Here is a 20,397-nt window from a genome sequence, read left to right on the forward strand (position 1 = left end):
CAAAGAAGAAAGCAGATGTGTACACCAGAGACAAGAGTTTCAACCCAAGAATAATTTGTGTACCAGAGAAAGAAACAGAGCACGTAGATCTGAAACAATAATCAAAGTTATAACTGAAGTATGAATACTTCTCATGACGGTGGGGGAAGAACCAGGGAAGATTTACCATATTTAGACAGAAACTAGCCAAACTCCTGAATTTTTAAAATAAAGAATAAAAGTTCCTTAAAAATAAACTAATATCAGCCTTGTATCAGACTTTTCTTTTGCTCTTTTAACATTATTAGATGACATGAGCTTTTAAGAGAATAAGAATATCACCCACAACATTATAAGTTCTCTTTATTTGAATGAAAAGTGATGACATCCATACATATGACACCAATTTGTCCTTCCAATAAAAAATTACTCAGAGACATATGGATATATATTAGAAAAATAATCAAAATTAATGTTTCAAGAATTAGGAAGTTGTGAAGCCAAAATCCTGGAATGAGACAATTGATTCAATTGATTGTAAGGTTCATTTTATATATTTTATGTGTTTACCGCAATAAAATTATTGAAGTATAATTGCAAAAGAAAAATAAAATAAATATTTAGTCATATTATAAATGTGTATAATTTATAATATGGCATAGTAATGTCATATTTATAACTCTAAATTATAAATTTCAATTCCAAGTTATAAAGCAAGATACTAAGAATTGTTAGGGGCAAGGGAAAGAAAATGCATTCTATATGCCTTATGTAACATTGAATAAACTCAAGAGGTAGCATTAAAAATGCCTGTAAGCTCTACTGAAAACATCCAGATTCCAACTACATGTGAGCACGTTTAACATGACCATCCTACTCTAAGCCATACTCATGTCCTCTTCTGATTATTGCAAAAGCCTCTTAACTGGTCTCCTAGCTTCTGCCATTGATCTCCTTCATCTATTCTTCACACAAGTGTCAGAAAGATGTCATAAATGTAATTCAGATTATATCACTTCTCTGCTTAAAACCTTTCCATGGCTCCCACCGCAGTCTAAGGAATAGCCAAAGTCCCTAAAATGGCCGACAAGGCCCTTGCTCCATATCTGTCTTCCCTCCTTTATTTCTTTGGCATCATCTACTAATCATCTACTAATACGCTTCCTCTTCGTCATTCTACTCTAGCTACACTGGTTTCCACGATGCTATTCTAAGAATAAGTCCACATGATTCTGATTTAGGTTTTTTGCACAAGCTGTGTTCTCTTTGGAGTGCTCTTTTCTCAACAGATCATGATTCCTCCTCATTTCCTTCAAGTCTCTCCTCAAATGCCTTCCACCTGATATATAATTGTCATGTGTGGCAGTTTTAAATATAGTCCAAAAATATGTTGACATTTTCCTTATCAAAAATAGGTCTATGTCTCTTCCCTTGAATCTGTGACTGCTACTATCAATGGAGTATGACAAGTAATTCTATGTGACTTGTAAGGTTAGATCATAAGAGACCAGGCAGTTTCCACCTGGTTCCATTGGGATGTTTGATCTGTGAGAAGCCAGCCACCATTTAAGAACCTCAACTACCCTGAAAACACCACGATGGAGAAGCCATGCATAGGCACTCCAACAGAATGCCTGTCATCTGAGCCCAGCCTTCCAGTCTGGGCCCAGCCACCAATCTGTAAGACATAGAAACAAAGCACCTTGGACCCTCTGGACTGACTTGTTTACCAGTTAAGTAGCATGGAGTCACCCTGGTTAATGACATGGGAGCAGAAGCCTCACTCAGATGAATCCTGCTGGAATTCCTGATCTACAGAATCCATGAGAGATAAAAGGGTCCTTGTTTCACTTTATTCAATTGTGGGATAGTTCCCTGAGCAGCAACTGTAACACCAGCTACCTCTACTGCTACCAATCTCTATTCTTCTTTTCTCATTTGTTTTCTTATAATATGTACATCTTTTAACAAACCAACTAATTAGTTTATTTATTTTGTGTTGGCCTCTATTAGAGAAGTGATTTTTGCATGTTTTATTCACTGATATATAAAAACCTACCTATAACATAGTTAGTAAATATTTGTTGAATGCATAATACTAAATGGTAATAGAGGTTATATAAGTACATTTTTAACATTAGAAAATATAAAGTCAAAAATATATTCCATGAAGGAGGAAACAAACTCACAGAATTTGGTTTATAAGAAAGCATAAATAAGTTCACAAAAGTCAAAACAAAAAATCAGATATGATAAGTAAAGATAAATTATACCACTTCCTATTGTAAACAAAGACTCTAAAACTAAAATTATCCCCAAAATAGCCAAAAACAAAACCAAAAATCAAACTCTATTTCTAAGAAAGGTAGAAACTATTCCTTAAAGTTTAACAATATAAAAATTTTCAGAGACTAATACAGAAAGTAAAAATCAAAGACTTTGGGTAGCAACATTGATTTCAGATAAAGTACAATTTAAAGGAAAGATTTCAGATGAAAAACAATAAGAATATTTAGTGGTAAAAGGCAAAATAGTCAATGAATGTCATATTTAATTGTGACGTAACTAACATACCTCTAAGTTATAACTGAATAAATAAAATAAAAATTCTAAAAGACATGAGTTGAGCATTGTAATATGTAAGTTTTTATTACACAATAATTTGTGAAACATTATATTTTTCATTCAAGTTTCCATTGAAAATATTATAAAAGGATTATATAATGGCCTCAATATATTTTTAAAAATAGAAATTATATAGGTTACATTAACTACTTAAAATTCAATAAAATTAGAAATTAAGAGGAAAGTTAAAACAGGACATTTACCACCCCAACTGTCACCCTCCTATGAATATTTAAAAATAGATTCTTAGCTTTGTGCAGTGGCAGTATTGTAGCCAATGAGGTTTATGCAAGGAGCGATTATTGCTAATTAAAAATAGATTACTTAAAGTTATATCCTTTTTAAAGAAAATAAATCCAATCAATTATTAGAAAGGTAAACCCAAACTGAACTCAAAAGAAGATACACAGCTATAAATATCTTCATTTTAAAATAGAAATTTAAAAATAATAATTTCACTCAAGAATTTAGAAATGGCACAGGAAAACATATATAAGTAAATTACAATGAACACTAATTAAATATTAATTAAAAGGCAATGGATTATAAACAAAACCAGTAAAATTTTTTAAAAGTATTAAAAGGTATATTCTTTAGCAAATAAGTTGTAATATGAAAAAAACATGGCAAAACTGAGAAAATGTAAAATTAGAAGTAGAAAAACACATACAGAAAATAGAGAAATTGTTGTAAATACAGAGAATACTATCATAGAAAACTGATTACATGTTTCATGGAAATGAACATGTTCTGGGTAAATGAATCTTAAGTTAACTTTAAAACTAGTAAATAGGTTAAATATATCAATCTTTTGCAAGAAACTTAAAATATTATTTTTAAAATCTGTAGTGAAGTTTCCATAACCAGATAGTTTTATTGGTGAGTATCTTTGTAAAAATTCTGAAGCCCAAGCTATGGAATATGTATAAAAAATATAGAAAAAGGTAGTTTCCTTTCCAGTATATTTTGCAAAGCAAATAACTCTAATACCAACTCTTGATAAAGTTAATATAAAAAGAATACAATAATTAAAGTATCCCTCATGAACATAGTTAAATATTCTTAACTAAAAGAAAAACAAACTGAATTCTACACTTACTAAGAAATCACCCACCCCAATGATTTGAGATTCAAATTTAGGCATACAAGGATGGTTTCACACTAGTAAATGTATACTAATATAATGAAACAACAATAACATGTTTATTTACTTTATATTGCACATTCACTGATATAGCCTGAATGTATGTGTCCTCCTCAAATTCATATTTTGAAATTCTAACCCTCAATGTGATGGTAATTGGAGGTGAGGATTTTGAAAGGTGATTATATAATGAGGGTGAAGCCATTATGAATGGGCTTAGAGCCCTTTTAAAAGAGGACCTAGAGAACTACTTCCGATGAGCAGTTCCAGTGAAAGGCCAGGACAGCCTTCTGAGAACCAGGATGCAGGTCCTCACCAGACACCACATCTGCTGGTGTCTTGGTCTTAGATTTCCCAGTCTCCAGAACTGTGAGAAATAAATTTATGTTGTTCATAAGCCACCAAGTCTATGGTATTCTCTTACAGAAACCTAAACTGACTAAGATATTTACTTAATAATATTTAATATGCATGACTGATAATATTTAATGAAATAGTTATAGGATATGTCCTTACCATAATTAAAATAACCAGCAGGTAGTCTTGTTATTATTTAGTTCTAGCCAAAACCATAAGATGAAAGCATAAGTAAGCAGTCTTTATATTAGAAAAAAGAGAGTAAATGATGTATAGGTTTGAAAACTAATAATTTAATTATAATAAGTTCTGTGTGGTCATATGTGCCACATGAAAAACACTGAGGATGTTTGTGCAACTTTACCCAAAAGATATACCTATATCTCTGTATAAGACAATACAATTATACAGAAAAATCATAGACTGTTCATTACATAGGCTGCATCTAATTATCACAAAGACTCAATCTGAAATGATCCTATTTCAGCCTCTAACTCACAAGTGGACCTTATAATTCATTATGTCCTCTTGAACCTAAATTACATTATGTCTAAAATAATTGTAATGTGTTCTAATTTTCAGAGTGGCTATGTGTGCTAAGGGAAACCATACATGTACATTGCTAATGGTAAGACATTTTGACAAAGATTAGTTACTCTTGTTATTTTTTAAAGAAGAAATACAGAAATATTTATTTAGGATGAGTTATTTTTCTCCAAACATAGAAATAAAGGAGGTATATAGAGCCAAGAAAAAGTAAATATTGAGAATAATACTTTAGAAATATGATGATTGTTTGTTATATGAATATAACCTATGGATAGCTCATATTATTACACAGACTCCTTCAAAATAATCCAAAAATCCCAAGTACTTAACTAGTCTAGATAGTTGCATTATGCCAATATCAATTTTTCTGGTTTTGATAATGCAATGCAGTTATGTAAAATGTCATTATTGGGGGAAACTCGGTGATAGATACACAGCGTTTCTCTGTATTTGGTTTGCAATATCTTGTAAGTCTATAATTATTTCAAATAAAAGGTTAAACAAATTAATCCAAGTGAAGTCCTAAAGAATATGATTTAAGAAGAGAAAGAAAAGTTGCAAGACACATTAAGGAAGGAAATATCTTAGAAATAGCAGATTTAATTTCTTCAAACAAATGTTATCTGAGGAATAAATATTTTATATAATATGATTAAATGAAATACAGATTTATTACTGAAAAAGTCCCTGTAAGAAGTTGCACCTTTACTTGCAATTATAAGTCCAGTGCAATCTGAAATTTATAAAATTTCAGTCCTTTTATTTTCTTGATTAAAACAAAAAGGTATCATCTTTAACATACCTCTATCTAGTGGTATTATAAAGTATCAATGATTGTTAAAAATTACCTTAATGTGTGCTAAAGGTAGCTACAAAAACAAAGGTTACTAAACTAGGAAAATGCAAACAAAAGGAAGATATGAAATTGTCAAGCCTAATTAGATTCAAGTAGAAGAACACAGATTCCAAACAGAGTGAATATTTCTGTTTTATGTCGAGAAAAGGGCATCCAATAAAGGACACATATGAGCCATTACTCAGGAGACCAAACCTTAGAGACACAAGTCTGACATTTCCTATTTCCTTTAAAACAACACAGCAAATCTCTTGGAACCCACAGCAACAGCCTTGGAGATTTGAGATTACCTGATAATTTCAGAACTGATGTTTGACAAACCCTGACGTGTTGAATATTTTCCTTTAGCCACAGGAGATCTCCAGCTCCAGAAATCATAAGTCAAAGGGGCATACACTCAATTCATTCTTTGTTATTGAGTGGTTTGTTTTTGCTAGATAATTTATGGAAAATTAGCACAAAATGACAGCTAGGATATGGTGTAGGAATACCAAGCAGACAAGAAACTTGAATATCATTACTAACACAAGATAAAAAGGGCATTCAGCAAATAAAGGTCAAATGAAAGAATCAACCTAAGTTTCTATGTAATGCTAACTCTGAAATGCAGTTTCAGCAAAATTCTGGGATGAAGTAGTTTGGTTGTCTTATTCCTTGCCTGAGCTATATTTTGAAATTCTTCATAGTTGAAGATATATACCATTATCAAAATACTAATAAATGTTCATTACTTATGACTCAATAATTTAAATTTCACCAGGGTAAGTAATTCAACAGAATGGTAGTCAAAATATATGGGCAGAGATGTTCATCACAGCATTATTTTGGTGGTCCAAAATTCCAAACAGTGGACATATATGCAAGTGAATTATGGGATATTCACTCTAGGGGACCACATACAAACATTAGAAATTTATTAAAAATTGATTGATATATGAAAATTCTAACTACACCATGTAAAAGGGACAAAAGCAAGATTAAAATTGTTTATACAATATTACCTCAACCACATAAAAATTATGCATATGACCAGAAAAATTAATAACAAACTTTCAAATATAGGGTGATCATAAAATTTATTGTCCACATAGAAGCACTACTGAGAGTGAAAGATAGTTTATCTATAAATAGTCTAGTACAACAGGCCTAAATGGGAGTTCTCTTGGAGACAGATGTGTCACCCTTCCTATTCTGTGCTTACTATGTTCCAGGAACTTTATATATTTTACCTCATTTAATCCACACAAGAACACATGCATATGGATAACATTATTATTCGTAGTTTGTTAATAAGGAAACTGAGGCACACAGACATTCAATAATTTGTGCCAATTTGGTCAGTTGGAATTTAAGGCCAGACAATCTGGCTGGAGAGTCCATGCTCTTGATCACTATACGAAATGCTTCCCAGAAACACTGCAAAGAAACACATCAAAATGCTAGGAGTAGAGACTGGATTTGGAGACATGTTTATGCTTTTTCAAACTGTTCAAGATTCTCTAGATTTTCTAAGCCTATTTCATATCATTTCTATAAGAAAAACATTGAAAATGGGCCGGGCGCGGTGGCTCACGCCTGTAATCCTAGCACTCTGGGAGGCCGAGGCGGGTGGATCGCTCGAGGTCAGGAGTTCGAGACCAGCCTGAGCAAGAGTGAGACCCCCGTCTCTACTAAAAATAGAAAGAAATTATATGGACAACTAAAATATATACATACAAAAAATTAGCCGGGCATGGTGGTGCATGCCTGTAGTCCCAGCTACTCGGGAGGCTGAGGCAGTAGGATCGCTTGAGCCCAGGAATTTGAGGTTGCTGTGAGCTAGGCTGAAGCCACGGCACTCACTCTAGCCCGGGCAACAGAGTGAGAATCTGTCTCAAAAAAATATAAATAAATAAATAAAAAAAAGAAAAGAAAAAAAAAAAGAAAAACATTGAAAATGAATCATAATGTATTGATACAAAAATACTGCATCCATTTGTTCACTTTTGGTGTGAGATAAACTATAAAATAACAGTGACAGTAGATAAATAAATCAATATCTTGAAACCATTTTCCATTTAATTTTCTTATTTACTGATTTTATGAGTAAAATCATCATTAAATTTCCTCCTTTGTCCTGTCTTCCATGAGCTATTTTTATAAACAACAATACAGTAGCCATCAAATACTATCTGTCAGATTTAATATTGACTTCTTTTTCTGTATTAAATATATGCTAACAATATCAATAAATTACAGTGGTAAAGAACATAGGCTACAGAGTATACAAATGGCATCCATATTTCTTTCCCTATCACTTTCAATGTGAATGGAGAGTAGGCAAGTTTACTACATATGTTATATTGTTATTATGAGAAATAAGTCAAATTCAATAAGATATTGCACATTGATATATATATCAAATTGTCTCATATATATACATACATAGTATTATGTACATATGGATACACACATTAATATCTTTATTTTCTTGGTTATAATTCTGAAAAAAATTTTTCAGGCTCTATAACCATCCTTCCAACAATGAAAATTAAGAACACATAAATGTTTTCTTTTTTTGTTAATTAAAAATTAAAAAAAGAATGCGTACTTGTCATTTATTGTTTAATGTAGATATTTCCCCAAATGTTTCCAAGGCTCCTAGAAGTTATATTTTATTTTTTGAACTTTAGTGATAACCCTGATTATGGAAATCCTTACTAGTACTTTTACTTCAGTGAAATGTTTCTCCAGCCTTTTTATCTCCTTATTAATCTATCTTGAGGTATCTCTTATATGCTATGCTATATCACCCCTAGCCAGGTACACTCTGAGCAGGACACAGCTGAGGCACTAGTATAATAATAGCTTCAGTGCTGGGAGGGAGGCACCATCACCATCACGTAGTTTAATTCTTCCATTATTAAAGAGAAAGAAAATGGTTTCCAGAGAGAAGTGACTCCAGCCATGCCTTGGCACTCTCTCTTCTTGAGTATTTTTGGAGGTCTTATGTGTTAAGTTTTTCCTTCATAGGTCACTGATTCTCATTTCTTTTCATCTTTTCACCAATATCTAACCTTCTCTGATCTATTTATGTTCTTATCTGTGATATTAGAACTTTACATTCCTTCTTTATTTTCATCCTTTCCATTACACACCTTAAGAAGGCTTCCTGTTATTGGCAAGAAAAAAGTAGTTTTAGGCTCTGTACTATCTCTGTAGATTCAAGGCAATGCATTTCCTCTCCTTCATTCCGTTACTATGTAAATGAAGATTAAGTTATTTTCAAAACCAAAATCATTTGATAGATATAAAATCTAACTGAAAGTGACTAAGTGAAATAAACTTAACTTGTAGATGTAAGATCGCACTAAGATCAAAGTAATTAATGTATTAAAACCAAATGTTTATAGCAGCACAATTCACAATAGCAAAGATGTGGAAACAACCCAAATGCCCATCAATACATGATTGGATTAGTAAACTGTGGTATATGTATACCATGGAATACTACTCAGCTATAAGGAATGATGAAGATACATCTCTATGGTTCTCCTGGAGAGAGTTGGAACCCATTATATTAAGTGAAGTATCCCAAGAATGGAAAAACAAGCATCACATGTACTCACCAGAAAATTGGTTTCCTTGATCATCACCTAAATACAAATCTGGGAACGACACCAATTGGACATCAGACTGAGGTGGGGGGTGGGGGAGGGGATGGGGGTATGCCTACACAATGAGTGCATTGCGCACCGTTTGGGGAGTGGTAACACTTGAAGGTGCTGACTCGGGAAAGGGGGGGTGGGGAAAAAAATATGAAACTATTGTTTTTAACTTGCACTGTTCACTTAATAATTTATCATGAATATTTCCCATATTATTTCATATCATTGTACAAGAAATAATGTATACATTATGAGGACATACTGTATCTAACAAGATATTCTGTTAGACTCTTTGACTCTGTAAAATTAAATAAAAAAAAAAAAATAAAAAAAAAAAAGACTGACAATAAAAAAAAAAAAAACTATATAGACTTTAGAATATCAAAGTCTAACCTTGTAATTTGTGAATCTGAGCCAAAAAAAGTTAGAAGTTATATATTTATCATATTTTCTAAGTTTAAAAGTAGTACTGTGCACTATTGCTATATCTTCTAATTTAGGTAAATTTATACTGGTTGAGTATCTCTAATCAAAAAATGTAAAATGCTCCAAAATCTGAAAATATTTGAGTACCAACACGACATCACAAGTGGAAAATTCCACACCTGACCTTATATGACAGACCACAGTCAAAACACAGGTGCAAAACACAGTTTATTCAGCATCCCCCCGGAAGGTCCTTCATTCATAAGTTCCCTGTCAGTGAAGGTAAAATTAACTGCACTATAAATATCATGTCATACGCTTTTGAGTAATACATATATTTAATCACAATTATATTCATAAGGATAAAGGCTAGCCCCTGAAGTACTACCATCATTTCACAAGAGCTTAGGGTGCTTGAGTTTCTCTTCTTACTTTCTAATATTTTAAATATTACTTTATCATGCTTCATTCTTGTAGATAATCCTCAGGAGTGATAAATTAAGGCTCAGAACAAGAATCACTGTGATTTGTGTAAGTATTTTCATCTACTCTTTTTCTAATGAACCAGTCTCTTATTCTTGAAGCCTTTCTCACTCTGTGGTGCATAAAGGAATTTATCTTTAGAGAGGTAGGAATAATAACAGTATGAAAAAGAGAAAATAGTTTTTCAATTCACCTTGGTGAATGCGAGAATTTGATACAGTGTGTTAGGTCAAATAACTCTTAATGGATAGTCTTTATCAACGAAGGTATCCAAGTAAATGAAAAAATGGTCTTTGAAAGTCGTTCTATAATAATATTATGAAAATCAAATCAGCACTTGGGCCTCATTATTTAGATAAAGAGGCCTTAAAGGCACCAAAATTAAAGTCCCAATGATAATGTGGGAGATAAAGTATAAGTTACTCAAAGAAAAAGTTTAAGTTACTCAAAAGAAAAAGTATGATACTCAAAGAATAGCAGCGATGACAAAGAAAGACAAATGTACGCGGTCTGTCCAGAAAGTATCCAGCCATTATTAATACAATGAGAATGGTTTGTGCAACATCGATGTAACCTGGAAGCCAAGGAAAGTGGACTGGGAACCACATGTGTGAACAATGACAACTTCACTGTGCTAGTCAGTGGGGTGCTAGGCACCATTGAGTCAGCATGTGCACTGTGTGGCCATCACATTCAAAATGACTGAGAGAGCAGAGCAAGGAATCTGCATCAAATTTTGCGTTAAGCTTGCACATTCCTCTGCGGAAACTATTCGGATGATTCTGAAGACTCTCTGGGACAATGCAATAAGTGCAGCATAAATAAAAGTGTGGCACAAACGCTTCAAAGATGGTCTAGAATCTGTTGAAAGTGATCCATGTTCTGGAAGGCCTGCAACAAGCAGAACATCTGAGAATGCTGAATGTGTACGGGTGAGGTTGAGATGCTGGGAAAACTGTGTGAAGTCCCAAGGTGTCTACTTCGAAGGGGACTGAGGCATTGTACATACTCTCAACAGTAGTGTTTCAATTATGACACTTTTACCTCAATAGTGGAAGCTGATAGTTCCTAAAAGTACAGCTTAAAAAATGAATTAATTTTCAATGTACATTCAAACCCAGATGTAAAATTCATCATTAGAGGAAAGGAAGAAGGCAACCACAATAAATAGATGAACTTAGAAATTAAATTTAAATATGAAAGGTACACATTGTCAAAACTGACAGAAATTCATTGTTTAAATTTATGTGTTTGGTCCCTTGGCCTTTTTGAGAAGTGTGTTTATTTTATCCTTCAAGTAACTTATTGTGATACTTAGTCCTCTTAATTCTTTAAAAGTTTCAGAAATATGAATCGAAGAGTATTCACTGTAAATTGGAGGTCAGCCAAGTTCCTGTGGTATGTGGTGCAGGGATGAGGTGGAGAGTCAAGAAGTCACAGGGAAGGGAGAGGGAGAAACAGGAGGGGAGAGAGAAACAGCGGTGGGGGGAATAAGAGAGAAATGAGGATGTAGAATGAATAAGAAAAATAAAGAAAAAAGAGGAAAAGCAAAAATGTTTAAATAAGTAGCCAAGTTTACCTGAAATTTTTGCCATTTAGAGTATTTGTAATTTCAGAAAATTCAGAGGTTTTAAAAAAATGTGGCTTTGGTGGAGCAAGCTTACAACTTCTGAGAACTTTCACCAAAGAAAGTCATAATTTATTTTTTTTAATTCATAGAATTTATTTGTACAAGGTATAACTGTTTATTTAAGAGAAAGCAGAAAAGAAAGATGAGCTGAAAAGCTTTTTAAAATTTGTTTGGGATTTCCCATGTTTGTCAGACAAAGTAATCCCACAAAATCTACTGACATTTTACTTTAAACATTAAGACAAAAACAAATTGTAAAGATATGCTTCCTATAATTTGTGTTGATAGCTTCCATTTCAGAATTCTGGAAACAAATATTCAAATTATTAGTTCTAAATACCCTTTTCTGAATATGCTTAGAGTTACTTAACTTGAAAATATGGATATTCTATCTTCTCTTTAAATAGAATATTTTATTTTAATCAAAGTCTTGCAGGTGTGTAATTTAAAAAGCATTTTATTTTAATGTTGTAATGGCACTTAATATTATTTAAAAGTAAAACTTAAATTTTACTCATTTTTAGTCACAGCTTATGGCCCCTAAATTAATTTTTCTAGGGCTAACTGTATTACTACTACTTATAAATAACGTGGCAAAAGTTTCTACATGGGTCCAGTTCTATATAATATATATCATGAGTCATTTGTATTTAATATTTCACAAAGCTCTATTCCATCTAAAAAACACAATATATTCCATAATTTAAACATAATAAATGTTTTCTGTAACAGTAAACATAGAAAAAAACCTCAGATTTATAATAAGCCTGAGAAAAAAGCTTATGTAAGTAAAATTTATTCACACATGAACGTATCAATGATTAGCAAAAGTAAAAGTCATTATGAAATTCTCTAAATCTTTCAAAGAAAGGTAACATTTTAAATTCAAGCATTGAGATTACGCATGAAATTATTTAAGCTTAATCTTTTCCTCAATATCCAAAACTTTGGCATGTAGATATAACTAGACAAAGACAAAATAGGAGACAAATCTCTTTTTATCATTCATTCTAATAACCATCAAATTCAAAAGAATTAGAATCAAGTTTAGTAAGAATGAAATAAAAATAATCCTTGATATAAATAAATACGTGTTCAGACATAACCTGTGTATACTTAAATAATATTTAACAACTTCTTTAGTCAGAGTTCTCCAGAGAAACAGAATCAATAGGATGTATGTGTATATAAGTCATTCTATATTGCATCTCCTTCCTTTGTTTGTAATAAAAACAAAGGAATTATAATTCAATGATGGAATTTTTTTCATCACTCATCATTAAAAGGAGAGAGATGTATCCAGGCTAGGTCTGTGCCCAGAAAGGGTTTCCACTTTGATTCCCTCACAGTCACCTTCTTGCTGCATGATTCTTCCCCTTAGATCTTAACCAAAAGGACTGGGTAGCCTCTTACTATATCTCTGGATCAGCAATATATTAGACTCTGAATAATAAGGAGGTTGCAAAGACTTTGGTTAGTTCTAGCAGGAGTTCTCAACTTGAACAATTATGTAGTTAGGTGGTATCCCTACAGAAAAAAATTTATAGGAAGATAATTTTGTGGCAGAAGTACAGATTCAGTTGCAGATATTTGTTCAAAAAATATGCTAGTATTTTGCACTAGGTATTATATACCATAAATATAGCAGGGAATAAAACCATCTATTTGAAGGAATAAACAAAAACAAGTAAAGAAACAGTTGCAATTCCTATTGCCCTTTAAGAATAACAACATAAAATTAGAGAGCCCAGTAAGAGAGAATAACAAGATAGAATCCTGGTATATACCACTGTGATCAAACTGTCAAAGCAAGTATCATCTACAATGAGACAAATTAAAATCATGCACCACCTGATAGGATGCAAGAAAAAATGCAGCATCAATTTTGTGATATTCTTGACAAAATGCATTACCTGATTCCAATAACAATGACACATAAGAAAATCTAAATTGGGATTTTCAAAAAATGAAGGGAAAGGAAAGGAAAAAGAAGAGGAAAAAGAAAAGAAGAAAGGAAGAAAAAAAAAAAAAAACAGCCAGAAATCTTCAAATGTGTCATGGTGAAGTTAAAGAAAGTGTGAAGAGCTCTTCCTGACACAGGACAATAAAAAAAACATGACCATTAAAGGCAATACATGATTCTGAAATTGATCCTTCTGCTACAAAACACATTAATGTGATGACTGTTGAAACTGTAATGGGGGGGCTGAGGATTAGATAGTAGCTATGTCTTAATGTTAGTTTTCTGGTTTTGATTGTTGTATTGTGCATGTATTGTATGTGTGTGTATGTGTCTCAGAAATTTGTTATAGTAAATATTCCCTAAAGTAGGGTATTTTAACCTTGGCACTATCATTATGACATTTGGGCCACATGATTCTTTATTTTGGTGGTTTCCTTTGAATTGTAGGATGTTTAGCAACATGCCTTATCTCTAATAACAGTATCACCTGCCCACCTCCTGTCCCAAGTTAACAGCCAAAACATCATCAGATATTATCAAATGTTCACTGGAGTGAAAACCTGCCCCTGGTTGAGAAGTATTGAAGATGATGGGGCATCTTCAATACGCTACTAAAGTATTGGAGATCATGAGGCATCAGGTTGGTTTCTATATGCTGTTAAAATATCTTTTAAAACATGAAGGTAAAATTAAGACATTTTCAGAAAAAGACAATGGGTTAATTTGTCACTAGCAAACCTATACTACAAAAAATGCTAACAGAAGTTTTTTAGACTGCAGGGAAATGACATCAAATCAAAACTAATTTAGAAGAAATGAAAAGCACAGAAATGATAAGTATGTGAGTAACAAAAAAGACTAGATTATTTCTCTCTCTCAATTTCTTTGAAGGGCAACTCACTACTTAAAAGAAAAATGATAACATTTATTGTGGGATTTATCATGTGCATAGATAAAATTATATCAAAAAATCACAAAGGACATGGAAGGAATGAAGTAAATGTTACTGTCGTCAGTTTTCTATATTATACGTGAAGTTATAAAAAAATTACCTCTAAGCACAACTTAGGTTAGTTAAACATAAACTGATATTAGCATAACCAATAAAAATAAGTTAATAAACAATACAAAGGTATGCAACTAACTCATCTACACAATAGATGAATTTAAATGAATACTTAATATTCAATTATACAAAAATAAGAGAAGTGAAATAAAACTAACAGCACAAGTAAATAAATAGCAATATGTCTCATTTAATACATATTTGAATTAAGTTATCCAACGAAGAGGAAGAGATTGTCATATTAGACAGAATAAACAAGACCCAACTAAATGTCTACCAGAAATATATAATATAAAGAAACAAGTCAAAAGTAAACATATAGAAGAACATAAACCATCTCCATAGCAAGCATTAAGAAGTCAATGTGACTATATTAGCAAAAGACAACGTAGACTGAAAAGAGGGATGCATTATCATAGAAAATGAAGGCCTTTAATAATTATGAAATAATAAGTTCATTACAAGGCAATATATTCCAAAATGGATACCAACTTAATAATAGAGGAACATAATACATAAATGACGAGAACTAAAGGGAGAAATAAGTAAATTGATAATCATAGTTAAAGATTATAACACCTCTCTCTGTTTATAATTGATAGAATAGTAAGAAAAAAATACCAGTATGGTTATAGAACATTTAAAATTTATTATCAATCATCTTGACCTTATTGACATTGATAAAATGTCAATACATCAAAAAAATGCTGAATGTACAATGTTTACTTGTGTATTCAAAACATCACCACTATATGCCATAAGCTGAGTCAAACAGCAACTTTCAATACATTTTAAGTTTTAGATTTTATAGAGTATATTCTCTGCTCAAAATAAAATTTAATTTTAAATCAATGACATAAAAGTTATCTAGAGAACCCCATATACTTGTAAACTAAATTAAACACTATTTAAATAACTTATGCTTCATAAAAGCAATTAAAATTTATAAGAAATATACAAAATAAAAAAAGAAATCAGTATATCAAAGAGACATTTGTGCCCCCATGTTTATTGCAGCACTATTCACAAAAGTGAAGGCATGTAATCAACCCAGTATACAACAGCAAATTAACAGATCAAGAAAATGTGGTGTATATATCCACAATGAAATACTATTCAGCCATGAAAAGTAATGAAATCCTGTCATTCATGGCAATATGGATGAAACTGGAGGACATTATGTGAAGTGAAATAGGTCAGGAACAGAAAGTAAAACACCACATGTACTTACTCATATATGGAAGCTAAAAAAAGCTGATCTCATTGAAGTAAAAAGTAGAACAGAAGACACTAGAGGCTGAGAAGGATGGGGAAAGGGAAGGATAGAGAGAGATTTATTAAGGATACAAAATTACGGCTAAATAGGAGGAATAAGTTCTGTTCTATACCATTATAGGATGACTATAGTTAATAACAATATATTAAATAGTTTCAAATAGCTAGAAGGATATTGAATGCTCCTACCACAAAGAAATGATAAATGTTTGAGATGATGGATATGCTAATTATGCTGATCTGATCACTATACATTACATGTACTGAAACTTCACTATGTACCCCATGAATATAAATAATTGTTATTTGTCAATTTAAAATATAAAATAAAATAAAACAACACAAAAAATGATAAAATAAAATACATATTTGTGGGGTGAAGTTAAATTAGTGTTAAGAAGGTAATATATCACTTTAAATACTTATGTTGTAAAACATATAGGTTTAAAAATCAATTAAAACACAAGAAAATTATAAGCAAATTAAATAAAACATAAGTAGAAAAAATAATGAAAGAAATAAATGAAATTGAAAGTAAATACTTTTAAAAAATCATAAAGTGAAAAGTTCCTTTGAAAAGATTAAGAAAATTGGTAAATACCAGCAAGATTAGGGAAAAAGGTTGAATGAAAGAGGAAATATCATGTAGGTCCTACAGAAATTCAAATGATAATAACTACTATGAACAACTCTATACTCATAAATTTGACAGCTTAAAGTACTTATTTTTTTTTTTTTTTTTTTTGTGATGGAGTCTTTCTCTGTTGCCCTGGCTAGAGTACCATGGCATCAGCTTAGCTCACAGTAACCTCAAACTCCTGGGCTCAAGCTACCCTCCTGCCTCAGCCTCCTGAGTAGCTGGGACTACAGGCATGCACTACCATGCCCGGCTAACTTTTTCTACATATTTTTAGTTGTCCAGCTAATTTCTTTCTATTTTTAGTAGAGACAGGACCTCACTCTTGCTGAGGCTGATCCCGAACTCTTGATCTCAAGTGATCCTCCCACCTTGGCCTCCCAGAGTGCTAGAGCTTAAGGTTCTTAAAAGAGACAAATTAACAAAGCTTACTTAAGAAGAAATACATAATGTGAATTGTTCTATATATATTTAAAAAATTAAATTCAGAGTTTGAAGACTTGACTCATACATGGTTACATTAATGAATTATATCAAACATCTAAGGAAGAAATACTTCCAATCATTCATGAACTCATTCAGAAAGTAGACAAAAAGGATAAACATGTCAACTTGATATATGATGCCAGCCCTATTCTAATGCCAAAATTTAGCAAAAACATTACCAAAAAGTATAATAACTACAACTCATAAACATAGATACAAATTTTTTTAATTAGCAAATAAAATCCAGCAATATATGAAAAGATAATACATTATGACTATGTGAGATTTACTGTAGTAATAAAAGATCAATATACACATACTAATTAACAGCAGTAAAAAGACAAATCCATACAAGGGTCTTAGTCAATGGAGAAAATTCTTTTGAACAAAAGTACACAAGTGTTCTTGATAAAATGTCAGAACAAACTAAAAATAGAAGGAAATTTCTTTGATGCCATAAAGGAACATCTACATAATCATACATCAAATATCACACTTAATGATTATACACTGAATGAATTTCTCCTAAGATTGGGAGCAAGGCAAGTACGTCCTTGTAACTTCTATTTAACATTGTACTGGAAGTCCAGCCAGTATAATAATGCAAGAGAAAAAATACGAAATTTGGGAAAAAAATACAAAAAAGTATCTTTAGTCACACACAACATAATCATTTTTATAGACAACTTTAAGAAATTTATAAAACAGGACACAAGGGTCTATATGCAAAAATAAGTTATATTTTATTAAAATTCTATTTGCTAGCATAAAAAACATAATTTAATAAAATGAATACAAAAACATTATCCTGAAAACTACTAAACATTTCTGAGAGTAATTAAGTGGAACCTAAATCCACATTCATAAATTAGAAGACTCAATAGTGTTAAAATGCCAGTTCTCCTCAATTTGATTATTAGATTCAATCTTAATCTAAATACCTTCAATACTGAAGAAACTGATAAGTGGTTTTAAAATTTATGTGGAAATGCACAGGACCAGGGATGGAAAAATAAAAACAATGATAAAGACGCACGAAATGGAAGAACTTAACACACCTGGCTCAAGACTTACCAACAGTTATCCTGCACAAGCCAGTGTGATAATGGTTTAAGGGAAGATCAATAGAGCAAAACAGAAATATAGAGATACGTATTTGTTCATTTAATTTTCAATAAAAGCAAATTGGGAAAGAAAATCTTTCCAACAAATGATGTTGGAACAACTTCATAAGAAGAAGAAAAAGTTTAAGCCACACATTTATGCCATACATACAGTTAGTTACAGGTATATAACAGATTTACATGTAAAATCTAAAGCTACAAAGATTCTAGAATAAAGCATAGGAGAATATCTTCTCCATTTTAGGAAAGAAAGATTTCTTAGAATAGAGAGTGCAATACATATAAAATAATAAAAGTATATAGGATTTCTTCAAAATGAACACAAAATCATCCAAACACTCTGTTAAAAAATAAAAGTATAAGCTACAGACTAGGATAACATATTCAAAATACATATACCTGACAAAGTGCTTGTATTCTCAATATGTGAAGAAATCCAACACACCAATAATTAAAAGACAATCAAATTCAGAAACAGGTAAAGGATTTGGACAGATACTTCAATAAAGAAAATATACACATGGCTGTGATGCACATGAAAATGAACCTACCATCTTTAATATTGTGGAAATGCAAATTAAAACCACAAAGAGATACTACCTGTGGAATGGATAAAATGACAACACTAAATGATGAATATATGGTACAATTCAAACTCTCATAATTTGCTGATGGAAGATAAAAATAGTATATATATTTTTGAAAATTATTTCAGTTTCTCACAAAGTTAAACATGTCAATATTTCATCAATTTTACTCCCAGGCATTTACATAAGATAAAAGGAAATATGTCCACAAAATGGATTTTACACAAATGTTTACAGCAGCATTACACAAATGCTTAAAACTTAAAAAGAAACAAAAAACTAATGTTCATCCAAAGGAAAACAGATTTTTTAAAAATTTAGTGTATCTATACAATGGAATATTTCTTAGCAAAAAAAAATAATGAACTGATAACCAACACATGAATGGATATCAAAAATATATATAAAACAAAAATAGTGAGACACACAATATATGAAGTCCAAGAACAGACAAAACTAATACATGGAGATAGACTTTCGGAAGGACGTTTCCTACAGGAGCTAGAGAGTAACTAGAAGGGGACAAAGGGAACATTGTAGGGGGTAGATATCCTGTATCTTGATTTAGATTTTCACTACATGGATGTAGTATATATTTGTTGAAACTCATTGAATTGTACATTTAAGAGCTATGCATTTCAATATATGTAAATTTTTCCTCAAAAAAATTTTTAAAAACAAAATAATGTTCAAATAATAAAGAAAAACTAAAATTGAAAACTCACTAAACTGAACCATCAAGGAAAGCTTAATACTGAAAGTATAGTTCACAAATACATCAGAGATCTAGAAGCAGCAGAAATTATTTTATGTCTTCGGAGTTAAGGCATTTTGGAAAACCACTAAACTTGAGACTTATACCAGGAAAACAATCATGCTGTCCATTCTTTATGTCCTAGCAATAATTTCTCTGGTTGCACTAATCAAGGATTTGATTCTATATGTTGATTTATTAGAGTACATTGTCTAGAAACTAAGCTCCTATTTTCTGTACAAATTTTGAAAATACAACTATTCATAGAATTGATTTGAGGGTGAGTTTTCACATATATTTTTAAAAAGTTAAAAAAGGCAGGTGATACATTTTAGTTCTTTATTAAAAAGGATTTAATTCTTCATATGATTTGATGTGAGCATACTTGGCTTTTTGTTTGAAATTTTCAGTATCTTTTTTGTTCTGAAAAAGGTAAACTGTATTGCTCTGATTATAGAATTATTCATAGTACAATTTAACTGTTCATAGAATAATTTTGTTATAGCACCTTTTTTTTTTTTCCTATTTGCTCATAGAACACTGGTACCTGTCCTTGGCTCAAACTATGAAAGAGTTGGAAAACAAGAGAATAAGTGCATAAATAAACCTTCCAACAGCAGAGATTTCAGAAAAAAATAATGATAGTGAAATTGGAAGACTTAAGAAAAGCTATTTATGTTACTCTGAGGAATACAAATCAATAAAAGTTCATGGCTGAAAGGTTCTCATTGATTGGAACATACTGGTAGCATAGTAATTTCAAAACCCAATGTAGAGTTTGTCAACCACACCACATTTTCTGATTGTAT

The 20,397-nt window shown here is 31.4% G+C and overlaps 1 protein-coding gene and 1 non-coding gene across 2 annotated transcripts in view; one reads left to right on the forward strand and one right to left on the reverse strand.

The window, feature by feature from the left end:
• Positions 1-20,397, reverse strand: part of GPC5 (glypican 5) — a 1,319,614-nt gene that overhangs the window by 879,584 nt on the left and 419,633 nt on the right. The window lies entirely within an intron of this gene.
• On the forward strand, positions 2,853-2,986 carry LOC138383051 (U4 spliceosomal RNA). The gene has a single exon (XR_011233507.1). It is a non-coding gene; the product is annotated as a U4 spliceosomal RNA (small nuclear RNA).

Source organism: Eulemur rufifrons, chromosome 4, assembly GCF_041146395.1.
Source record: "Eulemur rufifrons isolate Redbay chromosome 4, OSU_ERuf_1, whole genome shotgun sequence".
Classification (NCBI taxonomy): Eukaryota; Metazoa; Chordata; class Mammalia; order Primates; family Lemuridae; genus Eulemur; species Eulemur rufifrons.